At 34.7% G+C, this 20,732-nt stretch overlaps 7 non-coding genes across 7 annotated transcripts; all 7 read left to right on the top strand.

Annotated features, from left to right (window-relative positions):
- The first annotated feature begins 8,888 nt into the window (after positions 1–8,888).
- Trnak-cuu (transfer RNA lysine (anticodon CUU)) lies at positions 8,889–8,961 on the top strand. Its single transcript has one exon. It is a non-coding gene; the product is annotated as a tRNA-Lys (tRNA).
- A 993-nt stretch (positions 8,962–9,954) lies between these two features.
- Positions 9,955–10,027, top strand: Trnak-cuu (transfer RNA lysine (anticodon CUU)). Its single transcript has one exon. It is a non-coding gene; the product is annotated as a tRNA-Lys (tRNA).
- Positions 10,028–11,570: 1,543 nt separating this feature from the next.
- Trnak-cuu (transfer RNA lysine (anticodon CUU)) lies at positions 11,571–11,643 on the top strand. The gene has a single exon. It is a non-coding gene; the product is annotated as a tRNA-Lys (tRNA).
- A 771-nt stretch (positions 11,644–12,414) lies between these two features.
- On the top strand, positions 12,415–12,487 carry Trnak-cuu (transfer RNA lysine (anticodon CUU)). Its single transcript has one exon. It is a non-coding gene; the product is annotated as a tRNA-Lys (tRNA).
- Positions 12,488–13,263: 776 nt separating this feature from the next.
- Positions 13,264–13,336, top strand: Trnak-cuu (transfer RNA lysine (anticodon CUU)). Its single transcript has one exon. It is a non-coding gene; the product is annotated as a tRNA-Lys (tRNA).
- A 1,523-nt stretch (positions 13,337–14,859) lies between these two features.
- Positions 14,860–14,932, top strand: Trnak-cuu (transfer RNA lysine (anticodon CUU)). Its single transcript has one exon. It is a non-coding gene; the product is annotated as a tRNA-Lys (tRNA).
- Positions 14,933–15,704: 772 nt separating this feature from the next.
- Trnak-cuu (transfer RNA lysine (anticodon CUU)) lies at positions 15,705–15,777 on the top strand. The gene has a single exon. It is a non-coding gene; the product is annotated as a tRNA-Lys (tRNA).
- The last annotated feature ends 4,955 nt before the right edge of the window (positions 15,778–20,732 follow it).

The raw sequence follows: 20,732 nt of genomic DNA, 5'->3' as shown, positions 1-20,732 counted from the left end.
AGAAGGCCTAAACTAAGTCCGTATGAAGGGATAAATTAAGTCCTTAAGAAGGCCTAAACTAAGCCCGTATGAAAGGATAAATTAAGCCCTTAAGAAGGCCTAAACTAAGCCCGTATGAAGGGATAAATTAAGTCCTTAAGAAAGCCTAAACTAAGTCCGATTCTTACCGTTTAGCGACAATAGCTATGGAATTATGTCACGGTGTTTGATATGAACATTGCCCCTCGATTTTCTTTTCGCTTAATAACTTTTGAAGGTCTTAATGGATGTACAGGACATTTGGCTTTAGATCAACATACCTAGGTTATGCTTATTTTTACTGATTTTCATCAATATTTTACGGATAATATTGCCCTTCAATTTCCCATTTATAACCTCAGTAGGACTTCGCGGATTTAAACCCGGCTTGGTTTGAGGCTTTACAATGAAATTACTTTGGAAAAGTTTTATTGTTTACCTGCAATGGTTGTATGGAATTATGACCACTGTTTAAATTATACCTGGACCTTTTAATTTCATTCATGCACACACACACACACACACACACACACACACAAAGATACATACATACATACATACATACACACACACACACACACACACAGACACACACACATGCATACATACATACATACATACAAGGCGTTTTTCATAACTCCCGCAACTTGACAAACCTTGCTTGGATTAGCAACGGTGTGTCATTGGTTAGATTGCTAGCCACATTCCAGTTATAAAAGAGATAAATATATATTGTTTTATATCATCGAATGTTGCATGCAAGCAAACAATGAACTATAGATGAAACATCTTTTAACAGAAGGATTTGTCCTTTCTAAAATAATTATGTTTCTTTCTTTTCAAACTCAACAAGTGCAAATGTATATGCAGTCTATGTTGTGTAAGCGATATAATGCATGTCGTGAAAATAGCATCTTAACCAAGCGAACGCTCATGCTTGTATATAATGTACTCCATTTTACCGCTTATTCCGAAAAATAGAGAATCTAGTGGCTGAGTTATCTATTGACATCTATTGACACCAGTAACTATTATCTTCGACAATCCTTTCAAACTGATATTATCTTCAGTTTCGATAATTTCGCCCCACCACACCCCGTCCCCGCTCAATATTTAATACATGCTTTAAACTGTTCATGTTTAAATGGCTTAAGCATGTGATACGAACCACTTTCAAGATTCTGAAACACTGCAGTATACACACGCAGCACCTAACCGAACTTTGTATGACTTGTTTACTCACAATTTGTTTCTTCTGCAATGATCTTTGTTGCCAGTATTTTGTATCAAGCAAAGGGACCAATTCCATTGTGTCGGAAAGTATTCAGGTGTATTAATTAATCATCGTTTCTGACAAAACACACCTACTGTCAACTACACTTGAATACGTACATACAATACAGCCAAGAGGAGGCCTCTTATGTTTCAATGGAAAATATATAAGGCTGAAAAACATCAAATATGATATATAGATATCACGCTGGGAATGGGGGGAATAAATCAAGGATGCACCGTTTGAACCTTATTATTCTTCCCGAATATCACAACAAAAGCAAATAAATCGTTAGCAAATAAGGCCCAAAAGCTAATAGCAAGTGAATTGTCTGATATCATTCCCATTTTCAATTTTTTATGTCATTGTTGTGCGTAGAAGCCATTGTTTTCAAGTCATATCAAAGTTATTTATGATCCATATTCTTTTAAGGGTAGAAAAAAAAAACCTATATAGGATTATCGTTAACTTTCATTCTTAATTCGCCAACTTAAATACTGAGTTTAACAAATAAACATTTAGATAGACTGGTAGCGGGAGATGTAGTATTGTTTTGTTTTAGAAAGAAGTTAGGGTTTTGGTGGATTTTTCCAGTACCAATAAATGCTCACATAGTGCTAAAAATATTCCTTGAATGAATACTTATATCATTGCAACATGTATCTGCCTTTGTTACAGTCTGTATTTCTCTCTTATTTAATTATGTTTTGTCTGTCGTTTTGTCATATTCATTGGTTTATATGGTACTTTTGTATCGTAGTGTCTATTCGTCTGTAGGATGGGGTTTGCATAGGTTTATTTATATCTTGTACAGGTTATACCGTGGACACTTGACTAACTGAGTAAAAACAAATTGGCACTTATCAATTATACATGAAGCTCCAATCAATCATTGTTAAAAAGATTTGAATTTCAGCTTTCTTCATAACTGTACATACGTTTAAAAAACTTCGTACCTGTCAGAAATAAGTAATTATCTTTGTTGTTGTTATTGTTGTCCTAATGTTTCCGGATAATATGACAATTTTGATTTAGTTTCCAGTTTTATGAACCACTTTTAAGCGACCCCCTTTCATTAAAGAATGTTTATTTTAAGTAGCAACATACAACAGTAGCAATCGTTGCGAGAAGCATACTGGAAACGATTTGCTTATACAGTCTATGCAATCTTACAAGCTCGTATTGAAATAAGTATTTGTCCTGCCATAGGGAGAATTAAAATAATTATATAGTAACTTTTCGACAATGAATTAAGTGAGTACACAACACACTCTCTCCTTTAAAATGACCCTTTCAAGGACGGTCATCATGGTTGAGAAGCCATATTGCCTGACGACCCAAAATAGCATACTTTTGCCATTTTGATCACCCCAAGAGCGACTTCCCATTTTATAATGTCTTTGCTTTCATTTCAGAAGCGCTGACAAAATAATATGGAACCAATGTATGAGCTAATATTTGCGGGTTGATTTTAAACGTGTGTTACGTTTAGCACTACTGCACACAATAATTATTATTTGTTTTAAACAATTCAGAAAAGTATATTCTAATCAGATCTGGTAACGTTTTAAACCTCTGTGTGTTTAATATTGAGTCAACTAAGTGCATGTATGCATTGTCTAATAACTACATGAGACACGGTTTCCTGCTGTAATAAAACCACTGATCGAGGGTACTCGCATTTTCATAGGTATTTAAATATCGCGGTTCGCACACGTCCCCTGGAATGCGTGAGGTCGCCGATTCGAACCTCGGCAGAATCATACCAAAGACATTAAAATGTTACATGCAGCTGCCTCGCTAGGCGCTCAGCATCAAGAGGTTAGTGTTAGGACTGGTCGGCCTGTTGTCAGGATAATATGGCTGGGTGGGACATCGTGCTACATGTCTGCGGCATGATGCCCCAGTGCTAGACATCACTATAAACTGTCACAATACAGACATCGTAGCGAGATGACTGAAAAATTGTTCAAGCTACGTTAAAAATCCAAATCACACACACACACACACACGTGCGCGCGGTTCGCACACAAAATGTTTTAGTTCATTATTTTAAAGAAATTGAATTTCAATATGATTTTCCAATCTGGATTTTATGTACTTTGCATTCTCGTGCACTAATAATAATATGATATGAATGTAATAAACGCATTCGATAATATAACTTTTATCAACATTATGTGTTCAAAGACACTATCTAAACTGAATAATTCAACTGCTGAGAAGAGCACGGGAATCATACATGCCTTTTGTCGGAGCACGAGAGAAGAGTTTGATCCTAATGATTGCAATCTTTATCGAGGGTTCCAGAAAGTTTGTACTAAGTCAACTGATTTATTCTTGTTTCCGAATCACCTTAACTAGGACTTATATAATACAATCGCCTAAATACAACTTTTATTCAATCACCACAAGTGACGTAGCTAAATTTATCACCATTTGGATCACCTCCTTAACTTTATATCAACAAAGAGGCAAAAGCAATATACGTTTTTCTGGCTTTCTACTTGCTTCACCAATGACCACGCATGAATTCCAATGCACAGCTGATACAAACAAAGTGCACGTGACAAACCACCTGGAAGAGGTCCGGTAATGTACGATTGTTGAATCACAATATGTTTCTCACTGTATCTATCATTTGGTTGTGGAACAATAATTATCAATCTCATTTTAGCACATGATAGGCTGTACATGGTGGTCAGTATGTTTGGTGGCGGAAGAAACCAGGAAGAACCACCGACCAATGTGAAACTCTTTGTAATCTTTCTCAGTCACGTTAGTCGAGCTGAGACTTCAATTCGCGCAGAGGGAGGTGAGATGTTTGAATGATATATAAAGGCGAGTGCCTTAGATCACTCGACCACCAATGACCACGCATGAATTCCAATGCACAGCTGATAAAAACAACGTGCACTTGACAAACCACCTGGAAGCGATCCAGTAATGTACGATTGTGGAATCGCAATATGTTTCTGACTGTATCTATCGTATGGTTGTGGAACAAAAATGATCAGTCTAATTTTAGCACATTAGAGCCTTATAGCTCTAATTAATCGAAGCTCTAATTAATCGAAAAAATATCAATCTCCTGTTAACACATTAGAGCCTTATCTCTCTAATTGGTCGAAGACTGACGGTCAAATAAGGTAAGACAATTTTAGTTGCGTATTGTTCTTTCAAATCAGCGTTCAACGTTTAAAGACTATACCGTCATAAATAATACGTCATTGTTGAAGAAGCAATTCTTTCGTTAGGCACTACACCAACCTCTGTAACAGAAACAACTGACTGCGGCTACTCTTCCTTCCCTATCTGAATTTAGCTTTAATATATCTTGGCATTTTTTTTCGCTTTACATAAAAAGAAATTATTGCGTCCAATCTATATATACGAGTAAGCATATATTTGTTTATGTAATACACAACTTTGGTTATTTCACTTGTGTGTGTGTGTGTATGTGTTTCGTTTTTAACATAGCTTTAACAATTGTGCAGTTATATCGCTACGATGTCTGCAGTGTGGCAGTTTATAATAATGTCTAGCACTGGAACATCAAGCTCCAAACATGTAGCATGATGTCCCACCCATTCACATTATCCTGACAATAGGCCGACCAGTCCTAACACTAGCCTCTTAATGCTGAGCGCCTAGCGAGGCAGATTTTAGTACCTTTGTATAAGTCTTTGGTATGAACCCGCTACCTCCGTATCCGAGGCGGACGCTCTAACCACTAACTATAATAGACACTTGTTCAAAACTAGTATATTCTCCCATTATCTTGTATTCGTGACAGAGTATCTTGAGATGTAGTTATCTTCAACAAAAGACACATGTCGAACTTTATTATACGTATTCAAGGATGGTATCTACTGTAGGTTGATATCATTTTAGTTAGCAGAATTTACAGAAGGTGCACATTCTCACTAGAAATTCAAAAACAGTATAACTTTAAAGTCTATGATTCATTAAAGGACATACACAAATACCTGTTCCATCTAGATGCACTAACTATCCATTTTGTAATGATGTCATTTAAACATACACTAAACGTGCCAAGATTTATCTTCTGGAACTAAATTTGCATACTTCACTTTCTTAAGGAATGCAGCATAATTAATAAATAAAAAAGAAACATGCCATAAATCTCCAAATCTTTCAAAGTATTCTTATTTACGAGAATGCCTATAGCTCTAGTTAGATATCGCAACCGTCATCTGTCGCGGGAAATATCTCTATGCCGATCAGGACATACATCTATTGCCTCGTTTCCCTTCATTAAGTCGGACAAAATGTCCCCAATGTAGACGTGGCTTTCATTCCTTAAAAGATTTAAATCCCGTTTCATAGCAACATAGTCCTCCTACCATGGCTTTGCTAAATGGTTATCTGTGTCACTTTCCGAGACCCATCAACTCACTAGTATTTTTATCGGAGACCAAAGCATAATAGACACGCGACGAGTTGAAATAAAACCATTCCGATAATTATTAATATTACGTGGGATTTGTGAAGCATATAGCGTACGACAACATAAACTCTACAAATGTTGGAGATTTGAAATAAGGAAACAACAGTCATCTGCATTTAATTATAAGTGGATGAGACAAATTGCGGAGGCACTGTGGGTAAGGGGGAGGGGGGCATGAAAGAGTACTATTTCTTTTTCCTTAAATGCCACTATTTATTTCTCAAAAGTAATGTTGCATTCATCTAAATGAGTTTTACTTTGTATACGCCTCAGTTTGTATAAAAGACGAGCAAATGTTATATAATACTTAAAGTGATAGTTGGATTTCGCTAAAATCTGAAATTATGCTGATGTTCCTTCGCGTTAAAATGATATGTGGTGATGATTGTACCTGACTAACAATGAGTGTCATGTGGTGGACAAGTGAACACTTGTCATTTCATACTATGTTCCAAACTTGCTATCCGTGTCATCCAGGTGAGAAATACAACTAACCTTGACTTCGAATATCCTGATGCTGTCAGGTATTGTTGTTATCGCCGTAATTTACGACAATCTACTGGAGAAAATACACAAATGTTAAAATGGGAGGCGAGTTTAGATGATATGAAGTTTTATGTTGGTGCCAGGCGAGAGATTATTCAATTATAGTTCACTTTTATTTCATACAAAATATATTAATTTCTTCGTCATAGAGTATGTATGTATGTATGTAAGTATGTATGTATGTATGTATCTATGTATGTATGTAATTGGGGGTGGGGGCTGAGTGGCAGAGTGGTCTAAAGTGCTCTCCGTTATGAATCACTGCTATCTCACCTCCCTCTGTCTGCGTGGGTTCGATTCTCCGATTCAGCCAATGTGGGTATGTGAGAAAGCTTGCCAGTAGCTTCTCGTGGGTCGGTGATTCTTTCCGGGGTTTTCTCGGGTTCTTCCTCCACCATTAATACTGGCCGCCATTTATAGCCTATCGTGTGCTGAAATACCCCATTCAATCATCCCATCATATTCATTAGTATACATGTAGGTAATATACGATTTAAGTGAAATGAACATGACCTATTCAGTTGTTTTCAGATATATATATATATATATATATATATATATATATATATATATATATATATATATAAATTGTGAGATTTTTGAAAGCTGCATTTCCATTTGCTATTTCAAAGGTCACTAGTACATAACCCATAAGCGGTCGTCGTCCGATCTTCTCGTAGGACAGCGGATATCTGAATTTAATCAACATTGGTTATTGGGTAGCGATTTTTATTTAAGATGAGGATAAATACTCACCTTATCGTCGATTACACGATTTAAGATATACTCTAAATGGTCCATGACTTAACGAAACAACAGATCCCGCAGATGTGAGAACTAACAATAACCACGTGCGTGGTCGATAACGGGGAGTCATAAATGTTCAAGACTTAAAATAAATTATCATGTCTCCTATGACATGTGACGTGGATACAATTGCAGAATTATGTTTTATTTGTGTAGATTACCTCATATCACATGCAGTGGAGATAAGGTTGCATAATGTTATATTTATGGTGTAAATTATATCCTTCGGCATGTACTAGGGATACGATTGCAGAACTGTGTGCTAATGGTATAGATTATCTCCTACGGCTTGAAATGGGCGACAATGTAGCACCAGAAGCTTATTGACACAAATAACATCTGAGATTCCAATAATATAAATAATGGCGACACATATGATGAGAAACAAACAAAGGTTAAGCATCGTAGAAGTCAGCAGTGATCACTTCCGGATATTGCCAGACATTTTTTTATATACTGTCTAATACTCTGAACAACCCATGATAACATTACAAAGAAATGTACATCTTGGAAAACATCTCCCCCATGTCTACGGGAATGAATAATTAAACGACTATCAACTACCGTATATACTAGCATATAAGTCGGGTCGAACTTTAATTTGCACAGACCCAGATCTGTCGTAGCGTAATTGAGCAACAAATCTCTGTTGATGCAGCTTTTTAGGCTTCATCAGTACAATAAACTTCATAACTTTTGCCAGCGTATCATGCGAGGATATATCATGGTCTATATTGCTTTCAGTAGAACTCAGCTTAGATGCGGTTTAGATATTTGAGGTACTTTGGCCAATAGTCCGACAAGTCATAAACCTATCTTAAAACCTGATTGCTTGTCTGCTTTTAGAGAGTTTGATATATTTGAATACAGACTTAAAAGAGACTGACTTTTAAGGTGATGATAAAAACTTTGTTTACTATTCCAATACAGAATGAACACAACATTCAAATTTCCAACGTGTAACCCATCGTATCACAGGAAAAAGGTCTGACTGTTTGAGAGACACACAACGTACGCACAATTTATTTAGCTTTGACTATAAAGTTGTTACATTTTTAAGTATGACAATGATTACTCAAAAATCCAGATCAGATTATAACTGGCAAAGTCAAGACGGCTTTTAGATTCAGTACATTAAAATAAAATTAAGTAAAATCAGTGTACTAAAGAGCATAGATAACAGGAAAACTATAAAGGCAAGCTCAAAGAAACATCTAAGCTATCTGAACCAAACGTGTCACACACACACACACACACACACACACACACACACACCTAAAGTGGGAAACATGTTTTGAATTAGTAGACAGGTTACTAATCGTTACTATATATGTAGATAACATAAGACGTCCTAGACCACGGGATGATAAATTAGATGTCAATAGCTGACAGGTTAGCTCAGTCGATAGAGCACGGGACATTTAATCGAGCCCCACATCTGGCGATCTTTTTATGTTTAAATCGCTAGAATCCTGCTAGTCTACGCAACTTTTAGATGCACATTTCTCATGTTTGTTTATATTAGAGAGCACATACACAATACAATCCTTTATATTACAGAGCACATACACAATACAATACTTTATATGAGAGAGCAAATACACAATACAATACTTTATATTAGAGAGCAAATACACAATACAATACTTTATATTAGAGAGCACATACGCAACACAATACGTTATATATATATATATCTTTTCCGAATTGGCGATGGGCGATAAATATACGATGTAACATGGGGAGAAAAAGCACTAAATCATATCGATATCAGCCCGGTTAGCTCAGTCGGTAGAGCACGGGACTCTTAATCCCGGGGTCGTGGGTTCGAGCCCCACATCGGGCGAACATTTATTTTTAAATATCAAGAATCTTCCATAGTAAATGCAAGTTTACATGCACATTTCTCATTTTTTTTATATATTAAAGATCACATACACAGCACAATACTTTATATTAGAGAGCACATACACAATATAATACTTCATATTAGAGAGCACATACACAATACTCTACTTTATATTAGAGAGCACATACACAGCACAATAAAATATATTAGAGAGCACATACACACCACAATACATTATATTCGAGAACACATACACAATGCAACACTTTTTATTAGAGAGCACATACCCAATACAATACATTATATTAGAGAGCACATACACAATACAATACTTTTAATTAGATAGCACATACCCAATACAATACATTATCTTAGAGAGCACATACACAATACAACACTTTATATTAGAGAACATAATGACATAAATAGGTACGTAAGCAAATACATATAACATTAGAGAGCACATACACAATACAATACATTTTATTAGAGAGCACATAACCAATACAATACTTCATATTAGAGAGCACATACACAATGCTCTACATTATATTAGACAGTACATACACAGCACAATAAAATATATTAGAGAGCACATACACACCACAATACATTATATTAGAGAGCACATACCCAATACAATACTTTATGTTAGAGAGCACAAACACAATACAACACTTTATATTAGAGAACATAATGACATAAATAGGTACGTAAGCAAATACATATAACACGGGCACCTAAGTAACAACATATAACAAAGGAAAGCTTCTCAGTCTTAATGATACAACTATAAATTATGTGTTTCAATTATTTGTGAAATAATCATAGGGAACGGTGATAAAAGTGCAGGGAAAAAATAAGTTTGTATTTTGCTTCCCTGTGGAAATAGTAAAACTCATTGGATCTCTTTTCTGAATTGGTTCACTAATGCGCAATAAGTATACGATGTAACTTGAGAAGAAAAAGCAATAACTGTTATCGACGTCAGCCCGGTTAGCTCAGTCGGTAGAGCACGGGACTCTTAATCCCGGGGTCGTGGCTTCGAGCCCCACATCGGGCGAATATATTTTTTAAATAGCTAGTTAACGCAACTTTTAGATGCACATTTCTCATGTTTGTTTATATTAGAGAGCACAGATACAATATATATATATATATATATATATATATATATATATATATATATATATATAATAAGTTAAGTCATCTAGAACTATTCGAAAACCAACATCTGACCTATCTATGTTGTATTTTCCACGACTTTATTTTAATTGACCTTACGCCAGAAGGTAGATCGCTCCGCCTACCGAACACGTGACTTGACAACGTCTTAACCTCCGACAAACATTCTGTGAAAATGGCGTGCGTGGTAACATTAAATGATATACAGACGATATTGGTGAGCAATATTTGCCATATGAAACAACACTGAGACAGAGACAGAAAGCGAGAGCATTTATCCATCCCTTGCACTTCTCTAAGTTACGTCGGTATGCGGAGAACTCGCCCCCACGTATCTGGAGAAGTCGCCCCAGAGTGGTTGGAAAAATCATCCCAAAGCTTGTCACCCAAATAACCTTTTTATGACACAATCAAGTCATCCTTTATGTGATTCATATATATATATATATATATATATATATATATATATATATATATATAGATAGATAGATAGATAGATAGATAGATAGATAGATAGATATACGCGATCACTCAAGAGATATTAACTAAATTAAAACAATATCACAGTAATATTTATAAGGACGAAATTAAGTCTGTATATAATCTAATGAATGACAACAGTATAGTGATTAAAAAGGATGATAAGTCAAACACTATTATTATTGTGAATCAAGATGATTATATTAAAGAAGTTGAACGTCAATTAGAAATTAAATAAAATATTTCAACATGCATTAATGAGATCGCAAAAAATAATAATTCAGTATGTGAGGAATTTGATACTTTCTCTCTTAACATACGTACACCTCAAAAATAATAATTATGTATATGAGGAATTTGATACTATCCCTCTTAACATACGTACACCTCAGTTCTATATATTACCCAAAAGTCGTAAAAATCCTGACCATAATGTACCTTTAAATTTTCAAGGACGACCCATTATATCAGGTTGTAATTCATATACTGAAAACCTATCCAAATTTATTGATAGTGTTTTACAACCTTAAGTGAAATCACTTCCTTCATACATTAAATATACATCTGGCGATAGGTCAATTACGAACATAACATCACAATATCTAATTTATGTTGGTGTATCCACGACTAATATTTAATTACGAACATAATGATAGAAATAGGTGCGTAAGCAAATACATATAGCACAGGCACCTAAGTAACGACATATAACTAAGGAAAGCTTCTCAGTCTAACTGATACAACTAAAAATGATGTATTTCAATTATTTGTGAAATAATCCTGGCGGACGGTGAAGAAAATTGATGGAAATATAGTTCGTCTTTTTGCTTGCCTGTGGAAATAGTACCACTCGGATCTCATTTCTGAATTGGTTCACTGATGCGCGATATATATATACGATGTAACTTGAGAGGAAAAACCAATAAATGATATCGACGTCAGCCCGGTTAGCTCAGTCGGTAGAGCACGGGACTCTTAATCCCGGGGTCGTGGGTTCGAGCCCCACATCGGGCGAATCTTTTTTTAAATATCAAGAATCTTGCATAGTAAATGCAAGTTTACATGCACATTTCTCATTTTTTTATATCTTAAAGATCACATACACAGCACAATACTTTCTATTAGAGAGCACATACACAATACAATACTTCATATTAGAGAGCACATACACAATACCCTACTTTATATTAGAGAGCACATACACAGCACAATAAAATATATTAGAGATCACATACACACCACAATACATTATATTAGAGAGCACATACACAATACAACACTTTTTATTAGAGAGCACATACACAATACAATACATTATATTAGAGAGCACATACACAATACAATACTTTATATTAGAGAGCACATACACAATACAATACTTTATATTAGAGAGCACATGCACAACACAAGGCATTATATTAGAGAGCACATACACAATACAATACATTATATTAGAGAGCACATACCAACACAATACTTTATATTAGAGAACATAATGACCGAAATAGGTACGTAAACAGATACACACAGGCACCTAAGTAACGACATATAACTAAGTAAAGCTTCTCAGTCTTACTGATAAAACTAATAATGATGTATTTCAATTATTTGTGAAATAAACATAGCGGACGGTGATAAAAGTACTGGAAACAAATATAGTTTGTCTTTTGCTTGCCTGTGGAAATGATATAACTCGTTCGATCTCTTTTCCGAATTGGTTCACTGATGCGCGAATAATATACGATGTAACTAGAGGAGAAAAAACACTATCTCATATCGATATCAGCCCGGTTAGCTCAGTCGGTAGAGCACGGGACTCTTAATCCCGGGGTCGTGAGTTGGAGCCACACATCAGGCGAACATTATTTTTTAAATACCTTGAATCTTGCATAGCAAATTTAAGTTTCCATGCACATTTCTCCTTTTTTTTTATTAAAGATCACATACACAGCACAATACTTTATATTAGAGAGCACATACACAATACAATACTTCATTTTAGAGAGCACATACACAATACTCTACTTTATATTAGACAGTACATACACGGCACATTAAAATATATTAGAGAGCACATACACACCACAATACATTATATTAGAGAGCACATACACAATACAATACATTTTATTAGAGAGCACATAACCAATACAATACTTCATATTAGAGAGCACATACACAATACTCTACATTATATTAGACAGTACATACACAGCACAATAAAATATCTTAGAGAGCACATACACACCACAATACATTATATTAGAGAGCACATACCCAATACAATACTTTATGTTAGAGAGCACAAACACAATACAACACTTTATATTAGAGAACATAATGACATAAATAGGTACGTAAGCAAATACATATAACACAGGCACCTAAGTAACAACATATAACAAAGGAAAGCTTCTCAGTCTTAATGATACAACTATAAATTATGTGTTTCAATTATTTGTGAAATAATCATAGGGAACGGTGATAAAAGTGCAGGGAAAAAATAAGTTTGTATTTTGCTTCCCTGTGGAAATAGCAAAACTCATTGGATCTCTTTTCTGAATTGGTTCACTAATGCGCAATAAGTATACGATGTAACTTGAGAAGAAAAAGCAATAACTGTTATCGACGTCAGCTCGGTTAGCTCAGTCGGTAGAGCACGGGACTCTTCATCCCGGGGTCGTGGCTTCGAGCCCCACATCGGGCGAATATATTTTTTAAATAGCTAGTTAACGCAACTTTTAGATGCACATTTCTCATGTTTGTTTATATTAGAGAGCACAGATACAATATATATATATATATATATATATATATATATATATATATATATATATAATAAGTTAAGTCATCTAGAACTATTCGAAAACCAACATCTGACCTATCTATGTTGTACTTTCCACAACTTTATTTTAATTGACCTTACGCCAGAAGGTAGATCGCTCCGCCTACCGAACACGTGACTTGACAACGTCTTAACCTCCGACAAACATTCTGTGAAAATGGCGTGCGTGGTAACATTAAAAGATATACCAGACGATATTGGTGAGCAATATTTGCCTTATGAAACAACACTGAGACAGAGACAGAAAGCGAGAGCATTTATCCATCGCCTGCACTTCTTTAAGTTACGTCGGTATGGGGAGAACTCGCCCCCACATATCTGGAGAAGTCGCCTCAGAGTGGTTGGAGAAGTCGTCCCAAAGCTTGGCACCCAAATAACCTTTTTAGAACACAGTTAAGTCATCTTTTACGTGATTCATATATATATATATATATATATATATATATATATATATATATATATATATATATATATATATTTATATACGCGAACACACATGAGATATTAACTAAATTAAAACAATATCACAGTAATATTTATAAGGACTAAATTAAGTCTGTATATAATCTAATGAATGACAACAGTATAGTGATTAAAAAGGATGATAAGTCAAACACTATTATTATTGTGAATCAAGATGATTATATTAAAGAAGTTGAACGTCAATTAGAAATTAAATAAAATATTTCAACATGTATTAATGAGATCGCAAAAAAATAATAATTCAGTATGTGAGGAATTTGATACTTTCTCTCTTAACATACGTACACCTCAAAAATAATAATTATGTATATGAGGAATTTGATACTATCCCTCTTAACATACGTACACCTCAATTCTATATATTACCCAAAAGTCGTAAAAATCCTGACCATAATGTACCTTTAAATTTTCAAGGACGACCCATTATATCAGGTTGTAATTCATATACTGAAAACCTATCCAAATTTATTGATAGTGTTTTACAACCTTAAGTGAAATCACTTCCTTCATACATTAAATATACATCTGGCGATAGGTCAATTACGAACATAACATCACAATATCTAATTTATGTTGGTGTATCCACGACTAATATTTAATTACGAACATAATGACAGAAATAGGTGCGTAAGCAAATACATATAGCACAGGCACCTAAGTAACGACATATAACTAAGGAAAGCTTCTCAGTCTAACTGATACAACTAAAAATGATGTATTTCAATTATTTGTGAAATAATCCTGGCGGACGGTGAAGAAAATTGATGGAAATATAGTTCGTCTTTTTGCTTGCCTGTGGAAATAGTACCACTCGGATCTCATTTCTGAATTGGTTCACTGATGCGCGATATATATATACGATGTAACTTGAGAGGAAAAACCAATAAATGATATCGACGTCAGCCCGGTTAGCTCAGTCGGTAGAGCACGGGACTCTTAATCCCGGGGTCGTGTGTTCGAGCCCCACATCGGGCGAACCTTTTTTTAAATATCAAGAATCTTGCATAGTAAATGCAAGTTTACATGCACATTTCTCATTTTTTTTAATCTTAAAGATCACATACACAGCACAATACTTTCTATTAGAGAGCACATACACAATACAATACTTCATATTAGAGAGCACATACACAATACCCTACTTTATATTAGAGAGCACATACACAGCACAATAAAATATATTAGAGAGCACATACACACCACAATACATTATATTAGAGAGCACATACACAATACAACACTTTTTATTAGAGAGCACATACACAATACAATACATTATATTAGAGAGCACATACGCAATACAATACATTATATTAGAGAGCACATACACAATACAATACTTTATATTAGAGAGCACAGGCACAACACAAGGCATTATATTAGAGAGCACATACACAATACAATACATTATATTAAAGAGCACATACACAACACAATACTTTATATTAGAGAACATAATGACCGAAATAGGTACGTAAACAGATACACACAGGCACCTAAGTAACGACATATAACTAAGTAAAGCTTCTCAGTCTTACTGATAAAATTAATAATGATGCATTTCAATTATTTGTGAAATAAACATAGCGGACGGTGATAAAAGTACTGGAAACAAATATAGTTTGTCTTTTGCTTGCCTGTGGAAAAGATATAACTCGTTCGATCTCTTTTCCGAATTGGTTCACTGATGCGCGAATAATATACGATGTAACTAGAGGAGAAAAAACACTATCTCATATCGATATCAGCCCGGTTAGCTCAGTCGGTAGAGCACGGGACTCTTAATCCCGGGGTCGTGAGTTGGAGCCACACATCAGGCGAACATTATTTTTTAAATACCTTGAATCTTGCATAGTAAATTCAAGTTTCCATGCACATTTCTCATTTTTTTTATATTAAAGATCACATACACAGCACAATACTTTATATTAGAGAGCACATACACAATACAATACTTCATATTAGAGAGCACATACACAATGCTCTACTTTATATTAGACAGTACATACACGGCACATTAAAATATATTAGAGAGCACATACACACCACAATACATTATATTAGAGAGCACATACACAATACAATACATTTTATTAGGGAGCACATACCCAATACAATACTTCATATTAGAGAGCACATACACAATACTCTACATTATATTAGACAGTACATACACAGCACAATAAAATATCTTAGAGAGCACATACACACCACAATACATTATTTTAGAGAGCACATACACAATACAATATTTTTTTTATTAGAGAGCACATACCCAATGCAATATTTTATGTTAGAGAGCACATACACAATACAACACTTTATATTAGAGAACATAATGACATAAATAGGTACGTAAGCAAATACATATAACACAGGCAGCTAAGTAACGACATATAACTAAGGAAACGTTTCTCAGTCTTACTGATACAACTATAAATTATGTGTTTCAATTATTTGTGAAATAATCATAGGGAACGGTGATAAAAGTGCTGGGAAAAAATAAGTTTGTATTTTGCTTCCCTGTGGAAATAGTATAACTCATTGGATCTCTTTTTCTGAATTGGTTCAATAATGCGCAATAAGTATGCGATGTAACTTGAGAAGAAAAAGCAATAACTGTTATCGACGTCAGCCCGGTTAGCTCAGTCGGTAGAGCACGGGACTTGAGACTTCCGGTTATGACATCAGATGGAAAACACGTTTGATGATCGCTCCGTGAATTTTCAAGTTTTCTTCCTTTAATAGACACTTTTTCTGTTTTAACTTGTTACAGGTACGTTTATTAGATTCGTGTGATCGCATTCATATAGAAGTTAGATATATTTTGTGTGTGTGGATAACTTTATCCACCACACAAAATACTATTTTCTGTGAGAATGAATTCAAAGCCTGGTCGTGCTGCACGTGCAGCACAGGGAGCGGACTCAAATTCTAAAGACACCAGTGGAATAGCTAGCAATAAGAATGGCATGTCGAGTAACATCGATAGACAGACAAGAGCTTCTCGTCGTTTTGGGAAAGAATGTACCGTGGTGATTGATGTAAATGATGTGAAGAAAATAAAGGCGAGTGATATTATTAGAAGTGTAGAGGAATTAACCGTATATATGTCGGTCTATGCAGTTGTGCCCAAAGGTGCAAATTTGTATGAGGTCACACTACCGAGCAAGGAAGTAGCATATAATATCTTGTGTGGAATTGATATTGGAAGTGAACACTTTGATTGTACTCTCTTATATTCAGACACTATTATTGTGTCAATTCTTCATTTACCAGCATACATCACCGATGATGATATAAGTATGAAGCTCGGTGAATACGGAGTAGAACTTCTTTCTCCCATTCAACGCAGATATTATCCTGGGACTAGTGTGGCTGATGGGACTCGTTATGTCAAATGTAAATTTCCACAGCAGGTAAAATCCTTGCCTTACAGTCTGAAATTTCAGACTGCCAATGGTCAGCAATACTTTAGAGTATTACACGATAACCAAGTTAAGGTATGTTCTAGATGTCTAGATCCGGGACATGTTATGAAAGACTGCCCTGATTTTGTATGCTACAAGTGTGGGGAACAAGGCCATGTAGCAAAAAATTGCACAAGGCAAAGATGTGACAGTTGTGGAAGTTTTCCTCTGATGTGTACATGCAGGATATGCGACAAATGCCACAAAGAGGCGCAAGCATGTATGTGTTACAGAGAGGCCATTGCAGGCATTCATTCGCAAGTTGATGATGCTACGAGGGAAGACATATTGGAGTTACCGAGTGACGAAGATGATAAGGAAGAAATTGAGAATGCAAAACAAGATAACGAGAGTGGAGAAAGTGTGGAAGAAAATGAAAGAAGCGGAGTTGATATGATCAATGTAGAAATAGAATCTGAGGAGGAAGTAAACAACAATCATACAATTGGAGATGGATCGGGGACAGATTCAGATGATGACAGGAAGATGGCTGCAGACGTTGTTGAAAGATCAAACGAATCACGTACATGTCAAGAAAACGGTACTAATATCGAAAATTTCAAAGTAGTACAAAGGAGAAGGAGAAGGTTTAATCCAGTCCCTAACCTGAAAATGAATAGCATGCGACGAACACCTATTAAGAAATGATCAAATACCCAACATTATTTAATACTTTCAATACACTCATCATAATCATGGCTTTAAACATTGTATCTCTAAATGTAAATGGCTTGCGTAATTTGAATAAACTAAAGTCTGTTTTAGAAATATTTAAAGAGAAAAGAGGCCATATTTTATTATTGCAAGAAACCTTTTGGGATGATGTGTTTGTTGAAAGTATTAGAGAAAATGATATTTGGAATGGTGACATATTTTATAGTAATGCTGACAATAGGAGGGCAGGTGTTGCTGTTTTAGTAGTGAGAGAATTGAGAAATCAGGTGACACAAGAAATGATTGAAAAGGGTAGGATTTTACATCTTAAAATAGCTATTGATGATAAAGTGATTGATTTAATCAATATTTATGCTCCAAATGTTGTGAAGGAAAGGTATAACTTTTTCATGAAGTTAAAGACATATTTGCATAACAGTACTAGTGATAGCACTATCCTGGCTGGTGATTTTAATACAACTTTAGCAGGTATTGATCGACATGACAAAGCCTTACATATTGATGATGTAGCAGTGCGTGAACTTTATAAAATTATTCATGATAAGAATATTACTGATTTACGGAGATCACGAAATCCTAGTACTCGTAGTTTCTCCAGAAAACAAGTTGTACTAGGCGAAATGAAGCAGAGTAGAATAGATTATTTTTTGATTTCCTCAAAATTGCATTCCAATGTGCAAAATATTTATTATGCAGATACATCCTTTAGTGATCATTCTTTTGTATACCTTAAACTAAATACCTGCAAAGTGGAAACAGGGCCCGGATTATGGATACTAAATAACAATGTTCTTTTTGAGGAAAAATATGTACAAAGAGTGAAATCAATTCTTACCGAGGGGAAAAATGACGAAATGTATTTCAGTGAACCATTCATTTGGTGGGATAATGTAAAATACAAAATTAAAAAATTTTCCCAAGTATACTGTACAAGAAGAAATAAGGAAAGATTACAAGAATACTTTACACTGCAAAATAAATTAAAATCATTTTCAGAAAAAGTCGCAAATAAAGAATCATATGACATTAACAAATATGAAGAACTAAAACATCAGCTAAGTGACTATGAAACTGATTTTTGTCGGGTGCTATATTGAGATCTAAGGCGAAATGGGCAATTGAAAGCGATAGAAATGCTAAATACTTTCTAAATCTTGAGAAATATCGACACAACAAAAATGTAATCAATGAATTGATTGATGATGATGGTGTAATTATATCAAATACAACCGGAATCTTAGATGAAATACATCAGTTTTATAGTCATTTATATTCTTCGGTAACTGTTGATGATAATTGTACTGATTCACTTTTAAATTTTGTAAACTGTTCTGTATCTGATGAGGATAAAGATATGTTTGATGCCATAATAACAGTTGATGAAATACATACAGCTATAAAAGGGATGGTTAAAAATAAAAGCCCCGGCCCGGACGGATTGACAGTAGAGTGGTATTGTAAATTTTATGATTGTATATATGATATTCTGTTGCACATCTTTCAGAGTGTTAAGAATGACAATATTATGTCGAGATCAATGAGATTTGGGGTTATATCACTTATTTATAAAAATAAGGGGGTTAACAGAAGATTGCAAAATTGGCGTCCTATCAGTTTACTTAATGTAGATTATAAAATTTTGGCAAGGATTTTGTCTACACGTTTAAAAATGGTATTACCCAAAATTATTTCTCAAACTCAGACATGTTGTATGGTTGGGAGAGATATTGCTGATACTATAGTCACTGTAAGAGATATAGATATGGTTGAGAGAGACAATCTTGAGGGATATATCTTAAAAATTGATCAAGAAAAAGCGTTTGACAGAGTTTGCCACTCATATTTGATTTCTGTTTTACGAAAGTTCGGGTTTGGTGACAATTTTATTCAGTGGATAAAGATATTTTATAATGAAATTAAAAGTAGTGTTAAATGCAATGGTCATCTAACGAAACCCTTTTTAATTAAAAATTCAGTCAGACAAGGTTGTCCTATATCAGCAATGTTATATGTATTAGCAGCAGAACCCTTAGGACTCGCTATCAAAGCAAATCCCACTATCAAAGGTATTCCACTCCCACTGTCTACTAATACAAGTAAAGTCTTTCAACATGCAGATGATACAACCTTGACATTAGCGGACACACAATCCATTAATCAATCTTTTAATGTACTTGACTTGTATTGTAAAGGATCTGGTACAAAGGTGAACAAGGAAAAGACAGAACTTCTGTGTATTGGATCTGGTAAACTTACTGATGATTATTGCAAACAATTACAAATTCAAATGTGTGATCAAGTCATCTTAATTTTGGGAGCTTATGTTGGAAAATGTGCAAAGTTATGTGAGCAACTGAACTGGAATGATAGATTGTCTAAAATTAAAAACTTATTGCAACTGTGGTCACAGAGATATTTGACAATACAAGGAAAAGTAACAGTTGTTAATAACTTATTAGTTTCTAGAGTATTGTACATAGTGTCAGTTCAGCCTCTTCCTGATATGATTGCTGATGAATTGAAGCAATTATTTCTCAGATTTATCTGGTCAGGAAAGTCCCATTTGGTTCACTATTATACAATAATTGGTGATAAGCGAAATGGCGGACTACAGTTAACTGATATAAAGA

This window comes from Sinohyriopsis cumingii, chromosome 10, assembly GCF_028554795.1.
Source record: "Sinohyriopsis cumingii isolate HCF-2022 chromosome 10, ASM2855479v2, whole genome shotgun sequence".
Classification (NCBI taxonomy): domain Eukaryota; kingdom Metazoa; phylum Mollusca; class Bivalvia; order Unionida; family Unionidae; genus Sinohyriopsis; species Sinohyriopsis cumingii.
This window is presented reverse-complemented; position numbering and strand designations above follow the sequence as displayed.